Source organism: Saimiri boliviensis, chromosome 8 (assembly GCF_048565385.1).
Source record: "Saimiri boliviensis isolate mSaiBol1 chromosome 8, mSaiBol1.pri, whole genome shotgun sequence".
NCBI classification, from domain to species: domain Eukaryota; kingdom Metazoa; phylum Chordata; class Mammalia; order Primates; family Cebidae; genus Saimiri; species Saimiri boliviensis.
Genome location: NC_133456.1, coordinates 122456275 through 122474574, shown reverse-complemented (window position 1 = coordinate 122474574; position 18300 = coordinate 122456275). Strand labels below are relative to the sequence as shown.

At 46.9% G+C, this 18300-nt stretch overlaps 1 long non-coding RNA gene across 1 annotated transcript; it reads left to right on the top strand.

Annotated features, from left to right (window-relative positions):
* The first annotated feature begins 9518 nt into the window (after positions 1-9518).
* On the top strand, positions 9519-10899 carry LOC141585285 (uncharacterized). The gene is made up of 2 exons (XR_012518685.1): positions 9519-9807; positions 9977-10899. It is a non-coding gene; the product is annotated as an uncharacterized LOC141585285 (long non-coding RNA).
* The last annotated feature ends 7401 nt before the right edge of the window (positions 10900-18300 follow it).

Here is an 18300-nt window from a genome sequence, read left to right as displayed (position 1 = left end):
ATTATATCTGCTTCAAATCCATCCCACATATATAAGGCTGTACCATGAAGAAAAATAAGCTCAACCTGGTAGAAAATTGATTGCATTTACAATAGATCAACTTTATTAAGTTTGGGTATGTCCAATGAATGATGCCTATAAAGAGTTTCATTTTTCTCTCAATCCAGGGAAGTTTCAAGTTACAGAACCATTGCATAGACCGTGGCATCACATATACAATGGAGAGAAGATGGCTTCTGGTGAAAATAAAACGTGGTTATCAAAGGACATGTTTCTTTGACATGGCTTGCTCATGGCAGATCCAGAATCTTGGGGTGACAGGGAGGTACCTTTCACGGACTGAGCTCTGCAATCAGGCGACTGTCTTTTGATGTATTTTTGGTTTCTAAAGGAATAGTGTCATGGGCACAGACAGGAAATGTATTTGCGGTTTGTGGAGTCCACGCTGAAAATCTGGTCAAATAGCAATACTTACCACTAGCATTTGAAATAAATGGCTTCAGAGATGACAGATCATAATAAATGGTGTACCGAAGTCACCTTCAGAGGAAAAAGCTCCTTTTTGCAGAGTGAAGCCTGCTGAAGGTGGCTGGCTGCCCCGAGCAGCACATGGATGCTCGGGACATTTTCACGCGGGGGTCCTTTGCCCTTGGTGTAGGAAAGGCCACTCACTGGGAAGTGGCCCATTCTTCAGAGCGGGACATGCTGGGCTCTGCTCTGCTCCCCATGGGAACGTAAGGATATGTCTTCTGTTGCAAGCTGAGCAGAGGTAGCAGCCTGCTGGCGTTTCAACGCTAGAGGGCAGCGGACGTTCACACCAAAGAAGAACGTGTTCCTAGAGCACCTCCAGGCGGGTTGTACTAATTGCTTGCTGTTTTTCCTACAAGCAGAACCTGCAGACCTGTCAACTTATGGATCTACTTGGAAGTACTTTGCTGCCACAGGCTGGCACAAAAGAGAGGCTTTCAGGGGCTCTGCTCCCTGGACCCCAACTTTATTTCTAAAAATGTGAAGATAACTCACAAGTCCTTTGCTGGAAGCATATCTGAGCCTCAGAGCCACTTAGGGTCTGCAACGGTTGGAGCTTTGTCACTTATCATGCGATGCAAGCATGCCACCCATAGAAAGGGTTGTGAGGATTAAATGAGATGACCGACGTGTGGGAAGGGCTTGGCATAGCATGGCGCCTGGCACTTGCCTTGCGAAGTGTTCAGTGAGTGTCCATCAGCAGTCATACTGTGCACCAGGAAAGAGGTCCAAGCCAGGCTGGAGCCTCTTAGGAGATGGTGTAGGAACTGGGGCTCCTACGAGTCCCACGCCCACGGACCTCAGTAAGAGCCACTCCGGGGCCAGAGACCGCGGCTGACACTCGCAGAACAACAGGGAGATCTCAGGCCGCAGGCCACAGAACCTTTGAGCCTGTCCGTCTTCCTGGCACAAGAAAGAACCCCTCGGGTGTGAACCCTCTTATGTAAAGCAGAAAAGCAGCCACATTAGTGCAGGCGTGAGGGTCAGTGACTTCCCACTCCCGTACCCCTCATTCCCACTCACCACTCTGCAACTCACGGGGTCCCAGTTGCTTCCGAGCGCCTGCGAACTTCCCTGTACCCCGCTGACACCCACGGCATGTTGGAGCAGCCCATGGGAGAAGATTGATAACCCAGAACGAAGCCTGGTTATTGAGCACGTACATCGCCTGCTTTCAGATGAGCTCAGCCTGGGAAGCTGCAGAAGTTTCCAATGGTGGCGACTGCTCACTGTCGATGCCCTGTCACAACTGTAGATTCTAGTGGGAACGAATGAGGCTTGAGGGGCATTAAAGATGATCTGGCCAGTGGTGTAGTAGAAATAGCAGAGGGCCTAGAGTCTAGATTTCTCGCTGCTAGACGTGGTGATTCACCAAATAGCTGGGTGGCTCTGGACATGTGCTGAACCTCTCATGCCCTACTCTCTTTTCACATAAGCATCATGAGAGTGTCATTTTTACCCCTCTCATCTCACAGGGCAATTGTCAGGGTAAATGAGGTTAAAGTACTTTACATGTGCGTAGCACTCACACTTTCAATAGTGCTTTGTTGGGGAGAAAATTCTCCATGGGTCTCTTGCCTGGAAAGGCAGAAACCTGTTTTGCCTACAGAGGCATGGACTGCTTTCGTTCCAGACTAGCTTTCAGGGGTGTTTGTGCAGGGAGCAGACTGGGAAGATAAGAGTCAGTGTCTCTGTCTCCAGAGGAAAGGGCAGGTTTGTTTACTGCCCAGCACAATAAACATAATGTCTCTCTCTGGGACAAAGATCAGGCAGGCTTCCTACGCATTCTAAAAATAAGTGAGTTTCCTAAACTCAGGATTCCTGCCTGGTGTGACCGTCTCATCCAGCCTCTTCACATTGCCCTCTGGGTATTGGAGTCTACCGATCCCATGCAAGAAAATGCTGAGACTCTGGCTACTGCTGTGACAGTGTGCAATAAATTCCCTTAGCTCTGACCCAGAAGTTCTGTGTCTTTTACCCCCATTCCTGAAACTGGCAGGCCCATTTGTAAACTGACAAACGAGGTAAAATCTTCAGCCCTGTGATAGTCCTTGACAGTTTTCAGCTGCTTTTTTCTTATTCTGTTTTTACAACAACCCCTGCGAGCCAGACGCATCAGGTATTCCTATTTTGCAGACGAGGCCACAGACGCTTAGGAACACTTCCAAGACCAGCTAATACCTTGGCAGGGTAGACACTTAGGTCTAGAAGATAAATGCTGGTAACTAGAGACATGAGTGTCTCCACACTTCTCTTCCCTAACCTGGACGGGGTAACCAGGAGTTACCTTGCCCATTTGTTTTTTTCACAATTAATCTGCAGCTCCCTACAGAGAACAAGTGATGTCAATGGGATTTCGCACAATTATCATCTTGTCCTGAGGTCCCAAAGTACATGGGGGTTTTCCCTCAGCCCTTCATTCTGCATGGATTTTCTATCACGCTTCTGCCAAAGCTGAAGCAGCCACATGCCTGGGCACCTGTGTGTGGAGGCAGCTGGTGGCCTCCAGATGTCCCCCTCGGGAAAGCTGTCAGCCCATGCCAATCAGCAGCTCCTGCGAACCAAAAGGACTGCAGGCAAGGAACTCTGAGGGTCCCTGTCCCAGGCCTGTGAATGGAGGGTGACAAGTAGGGGCAGAGAGAGGGAGGGGCAGAGGCTGAGCTCTGTGTTCCCCCCAGAGAGGAAAGGGCTGCTGCTCCGGGAATCACAGCTTCCCCACTGACAAAGGAACCGGCTCTGCTAGGCCTGGAGGGACAGTAATAAGAGGAGGGGCCCTTCTGGGGCTTGGTATCTGCTGGGGGCAGGAGGACAAAGTGACCAAGCTTCTCTGAGGGATGTCAGCAAAGGCTGTGGGACCTATAGGTCCAGCAACCAAGACATACAGAACAGCGCAACTGTCTCTTCCTAACTTCAGACTCCAAACTCTGTGTGTGTGTGTGTGTGTGTGTGTGTGTGTGTGTGTGTGTGTGTGAAGGAAGGAGGTGCACACCGGAAAAGGGAAAAGAAATGGGCTAGGCTGGCATTTGGTATTTGGGCGACAGCCTCAGGCTTTCGGACAGACTGGAATTAATACGGTGGGGCCAGGGTACTGCCTGCATTTGTGGTTTTGTTGTTTTGGGCACAAGTAGTTTTTAAATAGCCGCTCCGCCCCACCACCCAGGTGATTCTGACACCCTGCAAGGCCTGAGAACCAACACTCTAGTTGGATGGCTGTTGAATATGGCAAGCCCCGGCCTCCGGTAGCAGGTGAGCGTGGGGAGTGCAGACGGTCCGAGCTGAGACGTGCTGTGAGTGGACAATACACCCTGGATGTCCAGACTTTGTACAGAAAGTGAACATAAATTAGCTCAATCTTCTTCTATCACACACTGAATATGTTACTATTTTGTTTTGTTTTGTTTCGTTTTTTGGGGTGAAGTGTTGTTCTGTCATCCAGGCTAGAGTGCCGTGACACAATCTCTGTTCACTGCAAACTCCGTCTCCTGGGTTCAAGCGATTCTTCTGCCTCAGCCTCCCAAGTAGCTGGGACTACAGGTGCCCGCCATCACATCCAGCTAATTATTATTATTTTGTTTAAAGTAGAGACAGGGTTTTCACCATGTTGGCCAGGCTGGTCTCAAACTCCCAGCCTCAGGTGATTCGTCCACCTCAGCCTCCCAAAGTGCTGGGATTACAGGCATGAGACACCATGCCTGGTCCTACATATTACTGTTTTTGATATCCTGGGTTAAATAAAACATATGACTAAAATTAGTCCGGTTTTTAATAGCGTGACTAGAGGATTCAGCTTGGCTCGCACGCGCAGTTCACACTGTATTTCTGCGGGATGGAGCTGCTGCAGCAGCCACTTCATTACAGAAAAGGGGCGGTGACGAAGTGGCCGCGCTAGGTCCAAGGCAGTGACTCCTACCAAGCCCAGCCTCGGAGGGGCTGCAGGTGGTGGGTCTCACTTGCAGTCCCTCACGCCCACACCATCTCCCCCTCTCGAGCTTCTGAAGGAAGCTTAGTCTTGAAGGAAGAGACATTTTGTTTTTATCATTGCTGGAAGCACCTAGCACAATGCTCGGCACGAGGCGCTGGATGTAGGTTGTCAAGTCGATGAATCTTCGCATTTGCTGCCTCCCGAGGGAGCGCGCCTTTCCCGCAAAGCCTTTGCAATGCTGTCCCCTGCTGGCTGGTTATTGCAAGTGCTCAGTGAGGTCCCTCTGAAGCAGGCTTGGCGTGTACTGCGTGCCCATGTACTGTGTTGTTTGCGTTGCATGTATGTGTGGTGTATATGCATGTGTTGTGTGTGATGTGTGAGCTTGCACTGAGTGCACATGAACTGTGCGTCCTGTGTGTTGTGTCTGTGAACTATATGCACAGGCTGTGTGTTGTGTGAACTTGTGTGCACATGTATGGTGTGTCCTGTGTGTTGTATGTGTGTGGTGTGTATATATATGTTGAGTGAACATGCATTGTAAATTTTGTGTGTTTCACGTGTGTGTGATATGCATGCATGTATAATGTGTATTGTGTGAGCTGGCATTGAATACACACGTTCTGTGTGTCGTGTGCTACATATGTGTGTTGTGTATACAGGAGTTGGGTGTGTTGTGTGAACTTGAATTATGTGCATATACACTGTGAATTGTGTGTGTTGCGTGTGTGTTGTGTATGCATGTGTTGTGTGTGTGGTGTGCACGTGTTCTCATGTCATGTGTGTTGTGTGTGTGTTGCGTATGCGTGTGTTGTGTGAGCATGTGTGGAGTGCATGTGTTCTGGTGTCACGTGTGTTGCGTGTATGTGTTGTATGTGCATGTGTTGTGTGAGAGTGTGTACTATGTGTGCTGTACTTGGCACGATGGTGCATGTGCACAACGTTCGCACTTCCTTCACCACACCAAAGGTAACTTTCTCCCATCCTGGGAGTCGTGAATGCCCAGCCCCAAACCCTCAGGCAGCTGTGAAAAGAGCCCCCTTTCTACAAGTCAGGATCTCCAAACCTCATGAGGGTCTTGCACAGCATTACAAAATTATTCTTCAACACAGAATTATTCTTGTAATAGTTCTCTGCAAGCCTCAAGACCCCTCAAGCCGTAAATTCCAGTTCAAGTCTGTCTTTGCGATTCAGATGTTGCAGGCTCTGCACTGAACAGCTTGCTTTCAGGCCCTGGGGTGATACTTTCTTGAGGAAGGGGCAGTGAGTGATGGAAGGTAGTCATGGGAGAGTCGAATTCTCCAACGTGGAGGGAGCCCTTGTCTCGTGCCCGACAAGAAGAAAGATGAGACGTGAATATCTGATGGCTGAGCTTCCTGGGGAAAATGTGGAACAAATGTTCATGCATTGGAAACACATTTCAACTACCGGCTGAATGATCCCTCCTCTCCCGCATCAGTGTGGCACGTGGAGAATGCAGGTGGGGCCTCTGGTGCTCAGACAGCTTTCCTTCCTTCCCTTTTGTAAGAGAAAAATGAAATCAAAGTATCTGTAGACACCATACAACCTATGAATTCACTTTAGAAAACATTATTTTTTCCTCTAAGGGACAATTACCTTGTGGTTTCTGGACAGGAGAATCTAATGACTCATCTGCAGATAATCTTAAGCAAATCATCTCGTTTTCTGAGACTGTTTCCTTATCCATAAAATGTCCCCCTTTTCTCAATGGAGTGACCGGGAAGATCACTTGAGATCCCATATGTCAGTGGATCTCAGCCCTGGAGGCACATTTAGAAAGATTGCGTCTGTGTTCCTCCAGACCAATGAAATCAGAATATTTTGGTGTTTGAATTAGGCAACGGTGATTTGATAAAACTACTGTGCAGCCACATCTGCTACCCACAAATGCCCCTCTAAGAACGGAGAACCGTAGCAAACTCTACAGGCAGGAGAAATTTTGCGTATCATTTGTGCATGGTAACCAGACTCTCCCCAGATGGAGGATCCAGTGGTGCTCTGGCTGTGCCAGGCTTCCTGTGGTTAATCCACCCTTTCCCCACAGTCTAGGTTTTCCCAGCAGGGCTCCCATGCAACTGTCCCCTTGGGTACTTCCAACAGCAGATGACCGGGGAGTCTGGCTGGCTTTGTGTACATGTATGTAGGGCTGCCTGGCATCTTACTTGAGCTGGGTTCAGGGAGTCTTGGCCGTGGGTTGAACTGGGATCAATTTTTCCCCAAGCATCAGGGGCGGGGCATGCAGCCCTTGATTAATCCTCCTGCCCCTTCACCTCCGACTTGTTCTGTGTCCCCTCCCAGTCGCCTTCCCTTGGTTAGCCCTTCCTGAGGTTGTCTCGGAAGTGGGGAAGAAAGGGGCTCATTTCTGTTCCCTTTCCAGTCCTATCCAGGCATGGGTTCCAGGACTTTGCTCAGGTCCACCAAAAACCAAGGTAAGAGGAGGCTCTCTTGTTCTTTTTCCACTATCTTTTTTTTTTTTTTGAGATGGACTTTCTCTCTGCCACCCAGGCAGGAGTGCAGTAGTGCGATCTCGGCTCACTGCAGCCTCCACCTCCTGGGTTCAAGTGATTCTCCTGCCTTACCCTCCCTAGTATTTAGGACTACAGGCACCCACCAGCATGCTGGCTAATTTTTTGTGTTTTTAATAGAGATGGGGTTTCACCATGTTGACCAGGCTGGTCTTAAACTCCTGATCTCAGATGATCTGTCCACCTTGGCCTCCCAATGTGAGCTTTTTTTTTCTTTCTTTTTTTTAGACAGTCTCACTCTCTCACCCAGCCTGGAATGCAGTGATGCAATCTTGCCTCACCGCAACCTCCACCTCCCAGGCTCAAGTGATTCTCCTGCCTCAGCCTCCTGAGTAGCTGGGATTACAGGCACACAATACTACACCCAGCTACTCTGTATTTTTAGTAGAGATGGAGCTTGGGGTTTCGCCATGTCGGCCAGGCTGGTCTTGAACTCCTAGCCTCGAGTGATCCACATGCTTTGGCCCCCACAAAGTGCTGGGATTATAGGCGTGAGCCACCTTGCCTGGCCCCTGTTGCTATTTTCTACTATTTTCCGTGAGCCTTTTGGTTACGCACAGTTAGCTTCACCCGCAGGCTGGGAGGGTAATTCCCCCAGCAGACATTCTTCAGGGAAGTAGGAAAATGTCGGTTGTTGACATTGTTGACAATCCCCAAAAGCCATAAGGCGATTTCAGTCACATTGCGGCTTTGCAAGGCCCCTGAGGGCCTACCAAAAATGGGGACCACCCCACATCTACCGTCAAACTACCCTATCCTGGAATGGCTTCACTGTCTCTCCCCCAGGAGTGTGATTTGGGAGATGCCTGTCTTTAAACAGTCTCTGGCCCCAAATCCAGGGACAGGCCGGGAGTTTGAGGAGATCAGATACAGTCTAGAGAGACTGTGAACAATAGATTAGTCATTTTCTAAAGGGCGCTTTCCTTTAGGATTTGAACTTGAATTCCTTGTTTGGTAGACATTGCTTTCCTCCTCTGGCCTGTTCCCCCCTACTTCTTGAGTACTTGACCACACAACTAAAGTCCGCCCTCCCAGCCTTCCACGTGACTGGGTGTGGTCATATAACCAAGTTCTTTTCGGAGAGACAAGTGCCACTTCTGCCTCACTTGCTCAAGAGGAGTTTGCTGTCCTGGATTCTCTCTCTTTTTCAATTCAGTGACATCTTATGACTTAGCACCAGCCTTGCAGCCAAGGGCAACATCCTAGGAGATGCTGGAATCACAAGACAGACACCTGGGTCCTTGCCAGTGAGGGTCAATGCTCCGATTTATTTAGTGGAGACAGTCCTCCAGTGTGGTCACCATTACATGAGAAAGAAAGAAACATCTGTGTTCCTTCAGGCACCATGTTTTCGTCTCTTGGCTACAGCAGCTCAAGGCAATCATTGTCCACATGAGTTTCAGGGATCAGAACCTCTACGCCACGACTCTTAGCACAACTGTTAACTCCTCCCTTCTAAAGAACAGTAATTTGCCTGCCTCTATTTTCCAAATACTTTGAAATCCATCAGTCTTTCTTGTGATCCCAGGAGTGGCCAAAGGTTATTACGATGGAGAGCACTCAACTTACAAATCAGGCTCCTATAGTTAGAGGATAAGATGAAAATCATACAGTCAAAGAGATCCATGAAAGTGCTTGGCGTGTCGGGGCGGGGGGAGGTTGCAGTGGCTCACGCCTGTATTCACAGCACTTTGGGAGGTCTAGGTGGGAGGATCACTTGAGGCCAGGAGTTCAAGATCAGTCTGGGCAATGTAGCCAGACCCCATTTCAGGAAAAAAAAAAAAAAAAAAAAAGTGCTCTGGAAGTCTCCATGTAAGATCATCTCTCAATAAGCCCAACATGGGCTGGCTTTCCTTCACCCCAGGGTGTCTGGGTTGTATCCACAAGCTGTGCGGTAGAAGAAATCTCTCTGAAACACGTTCAGTATGGCAAGACGCTCACAACATGTCAAAGCCTTGAGTTTCAAGACAGACAGAACAGAGAGCAGATTCTCATGCTCAGCTCACCTTGGGCAGTGGTTCTCAACCAGAGGAGATCTTGTCCCCAAGGGGGACCTGTGGCAATGTCTGGAGACGTTTTTATTGTGACTGGTGTAGAAAGCTCCTGGCAACTGGTAGGTGGAGGCAGAGATGTCGCAAAATATCCTCCAGTGCACAGGACAGCCACAGAGAATGATCTGGCCCAACATGTCAAGGGTGCTGAGGCTGAAAAAATCCTTCTCTAAGGCATAGTTTATTGAGAGGTATGGCCGGGCAGATCATCATGTGCAAATGTTCCAGAACTCTCCCCAGCTGCTTCCCTGACTTGTCCATGTTTATTTTCATTTGAGCAAGTTAGACATGCCGGGCTGGCTGCTCTTTGCGCCTAACAGGATGAGGATGACAAGATCACAGACCTTGGCGAAGTCTCAAGATCTTACGTCCTAGAGACCACAGATATCCTATCCAGGCTGGTCAGGGAGTTGCATCAATCACAGGTCACCGTGCTGGATCTTGTCTAATTGGTTGCTTTCTACATAGCGTAGGTAGCCTCCCACTCTCCTGTGGAAAGAATGCTCTGCTGATGTGAGGCTTGCCTTGTCAGGGACACCTCCCGCCACAGCCAGTCTCAAAGCTTCTCTCCTTCGTTTCATCCTGGAATGTTTCAAGAAACACCCACCCCGCTCCAGCGGCACGCATCTCACAGTTGCTCTCCAAGGGTGTCTCCTGCTCTCGTGATCCCCGTCCAGCCTGGCCTCATAAATCACCCCGTGAGCTGTCGTCCCTGGGCTGCTGCTCTTCTCTGAACTCGCTCCAGTGGATCTACATCTTTCTGGTAATGAGGTGCCAGACAGCAGAGGAGGGGTCCGCTGCGATGCGTGGGAGCGTTCCACCCCATCCAGGGGGCGCAGGGGGTGGACGCCCGGGTTGTGGTAGGGAGGGGGCCCTCTGGAAGCTGGGCCTGCAGGGCTCACATAAGGCACCTCACTTCTCTATTCTTGCAGAGGCCCTTGATGGCGGACGGACCCCGGCACCACCCTGGACAGATTGTGAGGCACAGACAAGTCACATGCCACCGCCCCACCGTCCAGAACAATGATGGCAGACACCACTAGGTCCTGAGGTTCTCCTGGCCTTGGGCACGGTTCCTGCTGCCTTACAGACATGATGTCACTGAACACTCACATCATGAGCCTCACAGACACTGAGGAGACAGCAGAGAGCAAAGCAGACAAAAACCCCTGCTGTCAGAGAGAGGTTGCGTTCTAGCCGGAGAGATAGACCAAACAAGGAACACACGTGGTACAGTCATGCGTCACTTACTGGGGGGGATACGTTATGAGAAATGTGAAGGCGATTTCACTGATGTGTGAACATTGTAGTGTTATAGGAGTTATTAAGAAATTGTTTTAGGCAGATAGAGAGGAAAAGGGGTCCTTGAAAAGGTTTTGTTTCTTTTAAAGCAGCTCAAGAAGCGTTTCTTGTCTAGCAGGAAAGCTCCGGCTCTAAGAGCCAGGCAGGAAACCTTTGATATGCAAATGCAGGCCATTAGAAACTGGGTCCACCCAAACACAGGGCTTCTCTCCCTCTTCCTTGCCCTCACATGTGCCTGGCAACATGGCTGCACCCACATATCCCCTCAGTATAGAACATCATGGCGCCCTGTATTCGCATATTAAAAGACTAGGGTGGGAGGGCCAGTTCTTTCTAGGGCCATGTGGGTGACATGCCTGGTCCAACCAACTCCCTAAGCCCTGTGCAAATCAGACACCGCCTTGTCCAGCCTCCTCATAACTGGCTGGTTTCCACCACACTCTGGCTTGTCTCTTTGTTGGAATCCCCGCTCCCTCGGTCTTTGAATGGGGCCTGTTTTCTTCTTCCTTCTTCCTTTCTTGCCTATTAAACGTTTCGCTCCTTAAAACCGTGATGCTTGTGTCCCTGTCGTTTCATCCAATTCGACTGGAGAGGAAGAAGCTGGTATTCCTCCACTCATCGGAGCCGTATCAATGGAGCGCACTGATGCAAGCCTCGCTGATACAGCCTGCTACACACCCACTATTGCCTCCAGGCTGCACACCTGTACAGCCGGTGACTGTCTTGAATACTGCAGGCAATTGGAACACAATGGCAAGCCTCCATCTATCAAGACATACCTAAACAGGTACAGTAAAAATAAGGTATAAAAGATTTAAAAAATGGTCCACCTGTACAGGGCACTTGCCGTGAGTGGAGGTTGCAGGCCGAGAAGTTCTCTGGGTGATTCAGTGAGTGAGTGGCGAGTGAATTTGAGGGCCTAGGACATGACTGTACACTGTTGCAGACTTGATAAACACTGCCCTTGGACTGGGATGCACATCACTGGCTCTGGCCTTTGGACTTGGAGTCACACTGGAATCATAACATTGTTTTCCTGGGTCTTCTGCTTGCAGCTCACAGGATTTCTTAGCCTCTATAATTATGACAAGCCAATTCCTTATAATGAATCTCTTCCTATATACGGCCTATTTGTTCAATTTTTCTGGAGAACCCTGGCTAATACAATCGGTGGGCTGGGGCCAATGGCAGCCGCTTCCCCTGCCTATTCAAGACTTTTGTAATGTTTCCTTTGGGTCGTCTACCTTTTCCTTATTCATTTGTAGGAATTCTTTATATATTTTAGATATGAATCTTTTGTTAGGAAATGTATTGCAAGTATCTTCTCCCACTTTGTGGCTTGCCTTTTCGTTTTCTTAGTTATTCTAGTAGTAGTATAAATTGGTACAATCGCTTTGGAAACCTGGGTGGAAGTATCTATTAAAACTGAACGTATGTGAGTCCTATGGCCCAATAATTCTATTTTTCAGCATTTACCCAATGTGTTCACCAAAAAATATATGCAAGAATAGTCCCAGACTGGAAACAATGCAAATGGATAACAAAATGATGGGATATCCATGCAGTGAAATACACACAGCAATGAAAATGAATAAGCTACTATGTCCTACAACAGCAAGGATGAATCCCCAAAATAATACTGAGTGAAGTAAAACCAGACACCAAGAGTAACATATTTTACTTTTCCATTTATATAAAGTTCAAAAACAGGCAAAGTGAATCTGTAGTGATGGCAGTCGAGGTGGTGGTCGCATTTGGAGAGGCAGAAGCAAGTGTGGTGGGCTTCTGAGATGCTGGGCATGCCCCGTGCGGACACGTGCTGGTTATGCGGCATGTACGTAGCAAAACCCATCAAGCTGTACATTTAAGCAGAGGGCACTTCGTGCACTTTCCTGTGAGTACGTAGCACCTCAATGTAAAGAACTGATCCATTAAGCAAATTCATAGGGGTAAAAAAATACTCCACCGAGTTATTCTCCATGAAAGTGGTGTGCAGTGGGGTACCGCAGGCCACAGAAGCGAGGGGCGGCGGGTGTGTATCTCCAAGCTGAAGCGCAGGGTCTTTTGCAACTGCTCACGACCACCTCCTCTGCTACTTCCCAGTGGAAAGCAAGGGAACGCCTGCTGCTGATCACTTGAGCTCGCTCTGCTCACCAACAATTCTACACTTTTTTATATCCAGAGTTATTTCCGGGGGAGATGGACACGTTCACACACAGTTGGTGAGACTGAAAATCGGAGGAGAATTTGGCACTTACCGATCACGGTTTCTTAGGTGCCTACCTCCTCATTCAGCAGTTACAGTTCAGGGCGTCTGTGCGTGTGCACAGAGATCCTCACCTGAGGACGCAGGAGGCTGCTGCAGCGCTGAGAGCAGCAACAACAACAACACAACACTATAAACATCAGTGGAAAAGATTAAGTACAACACGGAGCATACACAGAATGAAATGATCTGCATTATGCAGCCACTGGAAGAGATGAGATTAACTGACATGAAACTATATCCAGAAAGTACGTCTTTTAATAAAGAATAAAAATTAAGATATAGAGGCAACATGAGAAAGAGTCTGACTTAGTGGCTATAAGCAAGCGTTTATCGCCGGGGCTCAGACCCTGGCTCTGCCACCTCCCAGCTCTGTGCAATTGGACAAGTCAATTAATGTATGTGTGCCTCAGTTTCCTATCTGTAAAATGGGGATACAAACAGTGCTTAGGGTTATTGTGAGACTAAAATGAGATACTGCACGTAAAGGACTTATAACAGTACATGATGCCATCTAAGCACTCCTCAAAATGTTAGCCACTGCTACACATAGAATATCATCCCATCTATGAAAACCAAGAAAATGAAAAATGACTGGGCCTAGTGACTATACCTGTAATACCGGCACTTTGGGAGGCCAAGGCAAAAGGATTGCTTGAACCCAAAAGTTCAAGACCAGCCTGGGCAACATAGTGAGATCTCTTCTTTTAATTTCCTTTTTTTTTTTTTTTTTGAGACAGAGTCTCACTCTGTTGCCAGGCTGGAGTGCAGTGGTGTGATGTGGCTCACTGCAACCTCCACCTCCCAGGTTAAAGCTATTCTCTTGCCTCAGCCTCCCAAGTAGCTGGGTCTACAGGTGCCCGTCACCATGCCCAGCTAATTTTTGTATTTCTAGTAGAGACGGGGTTTCACCATGTTGGCCAGGATAGCCTTGATCTCTTGACCTAGTGATCTGCCCGCCTCGACTTCTCACAGTGCTGGGATTACAGGTGTGAGCCATTGCACGCAGCTTAAAGATTTTCTTTTAAAAAACATTAGCCAGGTGTGGTGGCACACACCTGTGGTCCCAACTACTCAGGAGGCTGAGGTGGAAAAAATCGCTTGAGCCCAGGAGTTTAAGGCTGCCATGAACAATGATGGCAACAATGCCCTCCAGCCTGGGCGACAGAGCAAGACCCTGTCTTTAAAAAGAAAAAGAAAAAAGAGAAAAGGAAGAAATATGTATATGTGGCTTCATAAATACATGTGCCTACATTTAAAGGGGAGGTACATAATATTTTATCCCTATGAATGTTACTGATGTAATCTTTTTAAGCAGCACATTTTTAAAAGTCACCTGCTTTGCTGGACAAAGAAGAGAAATAATCCCAAATGCCTTCAATCTGGCTTTGGGATAGAGTCACCTGACCCAGAGGAACTCTATGACATATCCGAGGACCCAGGCTCCTGTCCTTCTCTCCAGAGACACTTTCGGCATCCCCAGACCTGTCTGGCCTGTGATTGGGGATTAAAGAGTGAGGCTGGCACTGTTAGGAAGCAGGAGTTCTGCATTCCCTCTTCCTGGCTGCTTCTTCCTGCAGTCTTTCCCCTCCGTATCTCCCTGCTCTAAACTCCATTTCCTTACCCTTTAGAAAACCACCCTTAAGGAATTAAGAGTCAGACAGAAATTAAGAAGAAAAAAAGCAAAACCACCCTTAGCAAAGTTTTTAATTGGCTTATACATAATGAGCTGCGCATAATCGATAATGTTTTTTATTTATTCTCCAGGAGTTTTTAACCTTTGTCCATGGACAAAAGCAAAGATTTACACCCAAAAAGAAGACTCTGTTATTGGGGATCAGCAAAGATCCATAGTGTGAGTCTCTTTCTGATACGGGGTTGAATAAAAGACTACACATTGGGTGCAGTGTACATTGTTCAGTGTACATTGAATAAACGTTTCTCCCTGTGATTTCTCCTCCATCGCTAGAGCTGTCTTCTGCCATGGTCAGAGCCTGCTGCTGCTGTTCATGTTTATGTGTCAGACCCCCGGAGTTAAGCCCCAAAGTCATGGGATTTGGAGTGAGTCCTGGATTCTAACATGAGTCCCTCTGGGATATCTGGAAATATGGTTTTAACTCTAGACTTTAGAAAATAAAGATGATAATAGTTTCTGCATAGATGTGTATGTTGTAGGTATTTGTGACATTTTTATTTAGAAAGTACTTTGAACTTCTTAAGGTAATATATCAATGTATTGAAATTCTTCAATGTTTTCCTTTTTTGTGCATATTTTTCATCATATAAAATATATTATACACAAAGAATGAAAATCTTGGTTCCCTTACTTTTTTCCTTCTATTTCTAACCAAAGAAAATGTATTGAATACTGTGAGAAAACAACTGATTTTCAAAACAAAATGATCAGTTCTTAGTGTAATCATGCTGAAAAGAAACTTTGGACTCACTCGAATCATGCTAAAATTTTCCAGGAGTCTTTGGGAGTGGGGAGTGTGAACTAGCATTGATGTCATTCCTTAGAGAGGACCATGAAAGTAACTCCCTTCAAGACAAATAACTCTTTTCAAATGTTTATCTTTTGCACATACTTGTGGGATAGCTATTACTTGAGTTTTGCCTTGCCTATGCATGGATGTTTTCTGAGAAACAAATGTACGTGCCAGCAATTCCCTGTTTTCAAGCAGCTTCACAATCTAGTTGCCCATGAAAACTTTTCACATTAAGGGCGTCAGAAACATGGCAGGAGATTCCAGCAGTCAATTCCGCAAGGACAGAAGAGAAAATGATTAGGGAAAATCTGGGAGAAAGTGGCATTTTAGATTTATCTTGCAATGTTTATAGCAGCACAATTTGCAGTTGCAAACATATGGAACCAGCCCAAATGCCCATCAATCAATGAGTGGATAAAGAAAATGTGATACACATTTAAAAAAGGGCATTTCCAACATCTGACCATTGATCTCAGAAGCTAAGGAGCAATTTCACCCCATTGTGTGGTCCAGTTCCCTTTGCCAAATAGGAGGCAATTCTGTCTTCCAGGTAACTACAGACCCTCCCCCATGCAGCCCTTAACCCATGTTATGAAAAACTGATCGTTGGGCTGAACGTTTTAAGGAAGAGAAACATCAGATTCAGAAGCATTTTTCTGTGCAAAAGATTTCAGTTTCAAAGATGCGTTTTCTTCTAATAACTACAGGCATCTTTTGGAAAGCCAGAGATGTGTAGCGAATGAGAATTTTAAAGGCAGCACAGAAGCACTTTAATCACATAATGTATTTCAGAAATGACTTTCCGCCTTGATGCTGCGGTCTGGGTTCATTGTCATAAGTAATGGGAGAGAGTGCTGGGCCCCGGAAATGAAACCCAGCCTTCTGGGATAATTAAGGCCTCTTTTTGCAAACAGAAAGGTCCTAGAGGAAACAAATGACAATGACATTAACAGGAAAGGAGTGGGTGAGGCTCTTCTCTCTGACACCAGGGCACTCCATGGCTCTGCCTGCCTCTTGCCCTGTGGCCATTAAACCACCATGTCCTATCTCCTCTTCCTAATACAGGGCATGTCTATAGTCTACTTTAGAGTCCTTCAACAGAGACAGCGTAAAATTACTAATTCCTTCTTTTTTTTGAGACGGAGTCTTGCTGTGATGCCCAGGCTGGAGTGCAATGTCATGATCTTGGCTTGCTGCAACCTCTGCTTCCTAGGTTCAAGCAATTCTTCTGCCTCAGCCTTCCAAGTAGCTGAGACTACAAGCACACACCACCACACCTGGCCATTTTGTATTTTTAGTAGAGGTGAAGTTTCACCATATTGGCCAGGCTGGTCTTGAACTCCTGACCTCAGGTGATCTCCCTGCCTTGGCCTCCCAAAGTGCTGGGATTACAGGCCTGAGCCACCATGCCCGGCCTCAAGGTGGATTTTTGTTGCCTGATGCCAATACAATTCAACCCATGGAATGTGCTCTTATCTGGAGTCGTCTTTTCATGCAAGGACACACTTGGACACCTAAACAGGCAGAAACCTGGGCCTTTGTCAAACTTTCAAATTCGTTATCTAAACTTTTGGCCTGTAAGCTAATAAACATTTGTTTAACAAATGTCTCTGTTTGGGACACATTTCAGTCTACAGCTTGCTTTTATTATAACCTGGTAAAGAAATGCAGGGAGTAGCCAACTCTCAGTCACCTTGACTTTCTTCCAGGCTAAAGTGTTCTAGCAAAATGAGCCCAAGTGCTCTGCAAGACCTAACTGGGATGAGTTGCCTTCAGCCTGGCTGTTCCTGGTCAGCGGTCAGCTCCAAAGAGGCAGGAACTGCTTATTCAACAAGTCAGAGGAACAAAATCCATTCTGCAACGTATGGCCAAAATGTTCTTGCCCAAATAGCTACACCAAGATAGCCTGGGAGCACGCCAAAGGAAGTATAAACAGACATGTGAAGCCTATTTATGAGAACACATTTGCCTGCAAAATACGTGTTTTATGAAATTTCACAGAAAAAAAAAAAAGGATAGTGAGAAAGCAAAAATATTTATGCAGTGGTTTTTAAAAAATATATTTTATTTATTTATTTATTTATTTTGAGATGGAGTCTTGCTCTGTCGCCCAGGCTGGAGTGCAGTGGCATAATCTCAGCTCATTGCAATCTCCGCCTCCTGGGTTCAAGTGATTCTCCTGCCTCAGCCTTCCAAGTAGCTGGGATTACAGGCACGTGACACTACGCCCAGCTAGTTTTTGTTTTAGTAAAGACAGGGTTTTGCCATGTTGGCATGTTGGCAAGGCTGGTCTCAAACTCCTGACCTCAGGTGATCCATCCGCCTTGTCTCTCCAGGTGCTGGGATTACAGGCGTGAGCACCACGACTGGTCAGGACACTGCTTTTTTATTGAAGAGATTTTTCTTTCGACTTGTTATGTTTGTTTTCTGTAATTCAAAATTCTCTGTTTCCCTAATAATTGGAGATTATGTACTCACATGGAGTGGGGCATGGTAATCTTTTTTTTTTTTTTTTTTGAGATGGAGTCTCACTCTGTCACCCAGGCTGGAGTGCAGTGGCTCCATCTTGGTTCACTGCAAGTGTCACCTCTCAAGTTTAAGCAATTCTCATGCTTCAGCCTCCAGAGTAGCTGGGACTACAGGCACCCGCCACCGTGCCCAGCTAATTTTTTATTTTTTTTATTTTTAGTAGAGATGGTGTTTCACCATGTTGGCCAGGCTGGTGTTGAATTCCTGACCTCAGAATCAAATGATCCACCCACCTTGGCCTCCCAAAGTGCTAGGATTATAGGCATGAGCCACCATACCTGGCTGTTTTTCTAATATTTTAAAGTTACTGAATGAATTATAAAATTTTCCACATCTCGCTCAGTTCCTGGCAATTTTTTATGCTTATATGTCCAGAGGGTATAAAATATAGCATGAATGAGGGAAAAATATTTTTAAAAATCAAACAAACAGGAAAAGAGGCTCCAGGTACAGATGTGTGCTAATTATGTGTTAGATTGAACTGAGAGAAGACTAGAAATTCTTCTTCTGCTGATTGTTGTCTTCATCGATCATCAGGAAAGGGACTGTAACAGCCAAAAGCTCACCACTCTCTGACTACTGACTACTCTAGGACTGTTGGCTTGTTTTATCCCGTGGTTCACTTTCTTTTGACTAACAAGGAGTTAGTTGAAGGTTAATCAATGTTGCC